Below are 7,500 nucleotides of genomic sequence, written 5' to 3'. Positions count from 1 at the left end.
TTTACTGAGCCCACTGCCTGAACCCCTGACTATAAATGGGAAAGCATTTTTTGTGTGCCTGGAAGTTAGTAATCAGAACAGTAAATGTAGTATAACACTATACACAGTATTATATGCATGTAGTATAACACTATACACAGTAATATACATGTTGTATAACACTGTAGTGTACACAGTAATATATACAGCTATGTCACTGTTCAGAGTATTAAAGGTAGCTATACTGCTATTCACATTTATACAGACAGGTGGAACCCTATTCTCAGTTATACAGACAGATGGAACCCTTTTCACTGTAGTACAGCTGTGGAACCCTATTCACAATTATACAAACAGGTGGGACCCTATTCACAATTATACAAACAGGTGGGACCCTATTCACAATTATACAGACAGATCACAGCAGTACAGACAGGTGGAACCCTATTCTCAGTTATACAAACAAGTGGAACCCTGTTCACAGTAGTACAGACAGGTGGAACCCTATTCACAGTTATACAAACAGGTGGAACCCTATTTACTGTAGTACAGACAGGTGGAACCCTATTCACAATTATACAAACAGGTGGAACCCTATTTACTGTAGTACAGACAGGTGGAACCCTATTCACAATTATACAAACAGGTGGGACCCTATTCACAATTATACAGACAGATCACAGCAGTACAGACAGGTGGAACCCTATTCTCAGTTATACAAACAAGTGGAACCCTGTTCACAGTAGTACAGACAGGTGGAACCCTATTCACAGTTATACAAACAGGTGGAACCCTATTTACTGTAGTACAGACAGGTGGAACCCTATTCACTGTAGTACAAACAGGGGGAACCTTATTCACAGTTAAACAAACAGATTTAACCCTATTCACTGTAGGTGCTTAAAGCCAGGTGTATGTGTGTGAGTTTGTGTGTGCCAGGAGGCTTCATAAGGGAGCAGCTCAGTCTGTGTTTCTCTGGAGGATGTGTCCCAGAAGTTTCTGTGAACACACACACACAAATGTATTGAATCAATGTGTAAAACTGATTGAGTGTGTGATGGTTTTCTGAGTGTATATGTAATACTGAGTGTGTGAGTGTGCATGTGATACTGAATGTGTGAGTGTGCATGTGATACTGAATGTGTGAGTGTGCATGTGATAGTGAATGTGTGAGTGTGCATGTGATACTGAATGTGTGAGTGTGCATGTGATAGTGAATGTGTGAGTGTGCATGTGATACTTAGTGTGTGAGTACGTGTTGTTTGTGTGTGTTTTTGGTTGTCTGTGTGTGAGTATTTGTGTGTGGTGGGTGCACGTGATACTGACACATGTTATGTGTGTGTGTGTGTGTTTGTGGTCCTATTTACAGTATATGTATGTGTGTGTTTGTCTGTGTGCGAGTATGCATTTTGTGTGTGTGTGTGTGTGTGTGTGTGTGTGTGAGTGTGTGACTATACCTTTTTGAACACCTCAACTCTGAGGCGGTTGGCCTGTGACGTCACTCTCATTCGCTCTTGCTGTCTTCTCCTGGCAACCTCTGGCAACCTGTTGTACATCCTGCACACACACGCACACACCACACACACGTGGATATATAAACACACACACACACACATGGATATATAGACACACACACACTTGGATATAAACACACACACACATTGATATACAGTGGGGAAAATAAGTATTTGAACCCCTGCCGATTTCGCAAGTTTGGCCACTTGCAAAGAAATGTGTGATCTATAATTGTAATGGTAGGTGTATTTTAACAGTGAGAAATAGAATATCAACAAACACATCCAGAAAACTGCATTTTATAACATTTATGACTTTATTTGTATTTGATGCAGAAAATAAGTATTTGAACCCCCAAGCAAACAGCAAGAATTCTGGCTCCCAATGACCAGTTATGTGCCCAAGAAGCACACAGATTAGTCCTCATTAGGCCTAACAAGGTACACCTGATCTCAACTGGTGACGTGTATAAAAGAAACCTGTCCAAAGAATCATACTTCACACCTTCAACCTCACCACCATGGGCAAGACCAAAGAGTTGACCAAGGACGTCAGAGATAAGATTGTAGACCTGCACAAGGCTGGAATGGGTTACAAAACCATCGGCAAGCAGCTTGGTGAGAAGCAGACAACTATTGGTGCGATTATTCGTAAATGGAGGCAACACCAAACAACTGTCAATCGCTCTAGGTCTGGGGCTCCATGCAAGATATCCCCTCGTGCGGTATCGGTGATCATCCGAAAGGTGCAGAATAACCCCAGAACTACACAGGGGGAGCTTGTGAATGATCTCAAGGCAGCTTGGACCACAGTCACCAAGAAAACCATTGGCAACACACTACGCCGTAATGGTTTGAAGTACTGCAGCACTCGCAAGGTCCCCCTGCTCAAGGAAGCACATGTACAGGGCCGTCTGAAGTTTGCCAATGAACACTTGAATGATTCTAAGGAGGATTGGGAGACAGGATGTGCTCTTTGACATCAACTCGACTTGCCGCGTTTGGAGGGGGAAGAATTCTGAATATGACACCATCCCCACCGTCAAGCATGGAGGTGGAAAGATTATGCTTTGGGGCTGTTTCTCTGCCAAGGGTACAGGACGACTCCACTGCATCGAGGGGACTATGGATGGGGCCATGTAATGTGGAATATTGGGCTTGAACCTCATCCCCTCATTCCCTTCCATTGAAAACGCAACCTTAAGGATTTGGAGAGGATCTGCAAAGAGGAGTGGACCAAAATCCCTCCTGAGATGTGTGTAAACCTGGTGACCAACTACAAGAAAAGTCTGATGTCTGTGCTTGCCAACAAGGGTTATTCCACCAAGTACTAAGTCATGTTTTGCTAGGGGTTCAAATACTTATTTTCTGCATCAAATGCAAATTAAGTCATAAATGTTATAAAATGCAGTTTTCTGGATTTTTTTGTTGATATTCTGTTTCTCACCTACACCTACTATTACAATTATAGATCACACATTTCTTTGCAAGTGGCCAAACTTGCGAAATCGGCAGGGGTTCAAATACTTATTTTCCCCACTGTATGGACACACTCACACATGGATATGTAGACACACACGTGGATATAGAAACATACACACACACATGGATATATCTCAGATGCGATGTGCATTGTGTGTGCAGAAGTGTGTGTGTGTGTGCATAAGTGTGGGTGCCAGTGCTTGTAGAGGTATTTGTTGATGCAGACGAGAGGTTATTTATTGGTGTGAGTGCATGTGTATTGGTATGTGAAAGTGTGTGTGTGTGGATGTATGTTTTTATGTGTATATGTAAGTGTGTGTGTTTGTTTATGCAAGTGTGTGTGTGTGTGTGTGTGAATGTATGTTTTTATGTGTATATGTAAGTGTGTGTGTTTGTTTATGCAAGTGTGTGTGGATGTATGTTTTTATGTGTATACAGTATATGTAAGTGTGTGTGTTTGTTTATGCAAGTGTGTGTGTGTGTGGATGTATGTTTTTATGTGTATATGTAAGTGTGTGTGTGTGTGTGTGGATGTATGTTCTTATGTGTATATGTTAGTGTGTGTGTGTTGATGTATGCTAGTATGTGTATATGTAAGTGTGTGTGTTTGTTTATGTAAGTGTGTGTGTTGATGTATGCTAGTATGTGTATATGTAAGTTTGTGTGTTTGTTTATTTAAGTGTGTGTGTTGATGTATGCTAGTCTGTGTATATGTAAGTGTGTGTTTGTTTATGTAAGTGTGTGTGTTGATGTATGCTAATATGTGCTTCCTCTTACCGTCGGGATCGAAGCTGCATTTCTTTTCCAGAGATGGCTCGCTCTCGTGGTCTATAAAGGTTATCTGTATTACACACACACACACACAATCAGATACACCCAAGCACAAGAACATATATATATATATATATATATATATATATAGTATATATATATTGAAAGAAATGGTAAAGGACTGTGTTTGTGTTTGCGTGTGTTTAGGGATGACTAATGCACATACGTGTTTGTGTATGTGTTTAGACATGAATGACGCGTTTTTGTATGTGTGTGTGTGTGTGTGTGTTTATGTTTGTAAGTGTGTGTTCTCCTGAGGAAGTGTGTGATTGTACTGAGGTTGTGTTTGTGTCCAGTAGAGAGTGTGTGTGTGTGTGTGTGTGTAGTTTTACTGAATCATGTGTGGCTATGTGTTTAGTGCCGTACCACTAAGGGGGTGTGGCTTTGTGCAGTTCCTCCCTTTATGAACACGCCCCATCTCCTGTACGAGGAGTCCATCGTGAAGGCCCCGCCTCTCCAGGACCCTGTGCTCCAATCGCTTCATTCGGCTCTGAGATCGGCTTATGAAGTCTGGCTTGAATAGTTCCAGAGCCTCCTAAACACACACACACACACACACACACACCCACACACACAGTGGGACTGGATCTGAGTCTTCAACAGAGCCCTTTAAACACACACAGAATAACTCAGCCAGACTGAAATATATTCACACACTCTCTCACACTCTCTCTCTCACACACACACACACACACACACACACACACACACACACTCTCACACACACACACATACACTTACTCAGACACACTGAAATACCCACATGTACACTAAATCACCAACACACACAGATTTGCTTAGAAACAGACAAACTCTTGCTCATTCAGGTGCACACACTGACACTCTCTCTCTCTCTCACACACACACACACACACACACACTCATTCTTACCTGCAAGCTGAGGTCTCTATCTGAAGGGAATCTGTAATGCTGAATGACTGAAATTCTTTGGCCAGAATCCAACTCTGCAAAAGGCATACACACACACACACACACGACACAAACCCTTAGACATCCACTGACACACACACAAGCACATACACGTGGACATACATACACTACTGTTGAAAGAAAGACTTGTGTTTGTATGGTTCCTACTAGCCTGTTTTGGAGTGTGTGTGTGTATGTGTGTGTGTGCGTGCGGTTCCTACCAGCCTGTTGTGGAGTGCGTGTGTGTGTGTACGGTTTCTACCAGCCTGTTTTGGATAGTGTGTGTGTGTGTGTAGGGTTCCTACTGGTATGTATCAGAAAGAGAGAGAATGTGTGTGTATGTGTTGTTTGTATGTAACGTTCCTAGTCTGTGTCAGAGTTTGTGTGTGTGTGTGTGTGTGTGTGTGTGTGTGTGTGTGTGTGTGTGTGTGTGTGTGTGTGTGTGTGTGTGTATGTGTGTGTGTTTAGGCTTCCTACTGGCCAGCACTGAGAAGAGAGAAAGTGTGTGTGTATGTTTCTCTTACCAGTCTGTACTTCTGCGGTTCTTTGGTGTCCAAGGTGTGATGAGGAAACCTGGTGCCTTCCGCTGTGTGTGTGTGTGCTGTTAGTGTGTGTATGTGTGTGTGTGCTGTGTGTGTGCTGTGTATGTGCGTATTCAGTTTGAGTGTGTTTCAAGGCTTGGTCTTGTATGCGATGCTTATGTTTTTGCAGTGTGTGTGTGTTCTGTGTCTGTGTGGGGTGCAGGGTCATATCCTGTATGTGAAGGTTGTGCTTCTCTGGTGTGTGTGTGAGCCATCTCCCAGTGGTGTGTGTAAGAGATGGCTTGTAGTGTAGGGTCAGTGTGGATGTCTGTGTAGTTGTGCGTTGGTGTGTGTGTGTGAGTGTGTTTTGGCGTGTGAGTGTGTTTTGGTGTGTGTGTGAGAGTGTGATTTGGTGTGAGCTCACACACACAGTCAGAGGTTTGATCATGTAGAGATGGCTGACGTTTCGCACTGTGGAGATGATCAGGTGCACAGAGGAACAGAAACGCATCTGAGGAGTGTGTGTGTGTGAGTTAAACTGAGGGTGTGAGTGTGTGTGTGGTGGAGATTGTGTGTGTGACTGGGAGTGTGGCTGATGAGAGTGTGTGTGTGTGTATCTTCTGTCACTGTGTTGTGATGGTTTATCTACCCCTGTGCTGAGTGTGTAGGAGTGTATGGGTGGGTGTCTGAGGACCTTCAGTGGGTCTGCAGTGGCATTGGTGTGTCTGTGTGTGGGGGGATGTCCATTTGAGTGTGTGTGTGCGAGTGTTGCTGAGAGTGCATGTCTTTGTGGGAAGGGGCAGTGCTTGCGTGACGTTACACTGACAAATAGTAGATCAGGAACACTGAGAGAGAGAGATGCTCCCTTCTGTCTCTCTTCACCTCTCCCCCCTCTTCCTCTTCTCTCTTCTCCTCCTCTCTGCTCTATCTTTGCCAGAGACCTGCTAGAGGAGGTGTTCAGCTCCTGCTCTAATTCCTAACGGAGTTAAGAGAAGACACACACACACACACACACAAAAGCCAGTTCAGATCCAACCAACGAGTGTGTATTGGAGAGAGAGAGCGAGTGAGAGAGAGGGGGGGAGTGAGTGAGGGAGAGAGAGATAGAGTGAGAGAAACAGAAACATGCTATTTTAACTGGGGAATGCAGACTTTGTCCATTGTATGTGCCATAGGCGGAGATCCCGGGGGGGACAGGGGGACGTGTCCCCCCCTACCATAAAGCTGTCCCCCCCCCAACAGTCATTGTAAATACAAATAAATCATTTTGAATAATATAGTAATTAGGGTGACCAGACGCCCTCTTCTACCCGGACATGTCCTCTTTTCGAGACCTAAAAAAATGCATCCGGCAGGGATTCAAAATCGGCCGGGGATTTTGCCTTGTCGGATATTTGTGTGTTCCTCTGTGTATTTTAAAAACGAGTTATTACGTCCCTGCATGTGAAAAAGATGGCAAAACTTCGTCCAACGAAATGGGATCTCCACCCCTGGTATGTGCCTGTGGGTTTGGTTTCGTGTGTGTGTGTGTGTGTGTGTGTGTGTGTGTGTGTATATGTCTTACCTGGTAGATGTTGGGTGATGACTGGCTTGGACTTCTCCTTCTCAAAGCCATGGCTAGGCATATCTGTGACAAACACACACACATAAACATGTCTGTGACACACACACGTAAATGTGTATGTCTGTTATGCACACAAACGTCTCGTACACACACGCACACACACACAAACGTCTGCTACACACAGGCACACACACAAATGTCTGTTACGAACACACACACACGAAGACACCAATCTGTGCACCATCCACACATGTTACACATACACACACACACACACACACACAAATGTCTGCTACACACAGGCAAACACACAAACATCTGTTACGAACACACACACACGAAGACACCAATCTGTGCACCATCCACACATGTTACACACACACACACACACACACACACATACACACACACAGATACGAAGACACCAATCTGTGCACCATCATCCACACACACACACACACACACACACACATACACACACACACACACACAGAGACACGAAGACACAAATCTGTGCACCATCCACATCAAGAGAGTCCCTGTCACGCCAAAGGGTATTTGAATCGAATGTTTTGTTATTACTGTAAATGTGCTGAATACCTTCATTATAACTATAAACATTTCTGTACGCATGCACACACACACACACACACACACACACACCATGAACTACCACGGT

At 43.9% G+C, this 7,500-nt stretch overlaps 1 protein-coding gene across 1 annotated transcript in view; it reads left to right on the top strand.

Moving 5' to 3' along the window:
- LOC105910572 (fibronectin type 3 and ankyrin repeat domains protein 1-like) overlaps window positions 1-49 on the top strand; it is a 6,284-nt gene extending 6,235 nt beyond the window's left edge. The window contains exon 13 of the mRNA XM_031579122.2: window positions 1-49. This exon is cut by the window's left edge and continues 318 nt beyond it. The gene's annotated coding sequence lies outside the window, so the exon portion shown is untranslated.
- The last annotated feature ends 7,451 nt before the right edge of the window (window positions 50-7,500 follow it).

This window comes from Clupea harengus, chromosome 13 (genome assembly GCF_900700415.2).
Source record: "Clupea harengus chromosome 13, Ch_v2.0.2, whole genome shotgun sequence".
In the NCBI taxonomy this organism is placed as follows: domain Eukaryota; kingdom Metazoa; phylum Chordata; class Actinopteri; order Clupeiformes; family Clupeidae; genus Clupea; species Clupea harengus.
Note: the sequence above shows the minus strand (reverse complement) of the source record. Positions and strands in the feature narration are given on the sequence as shown.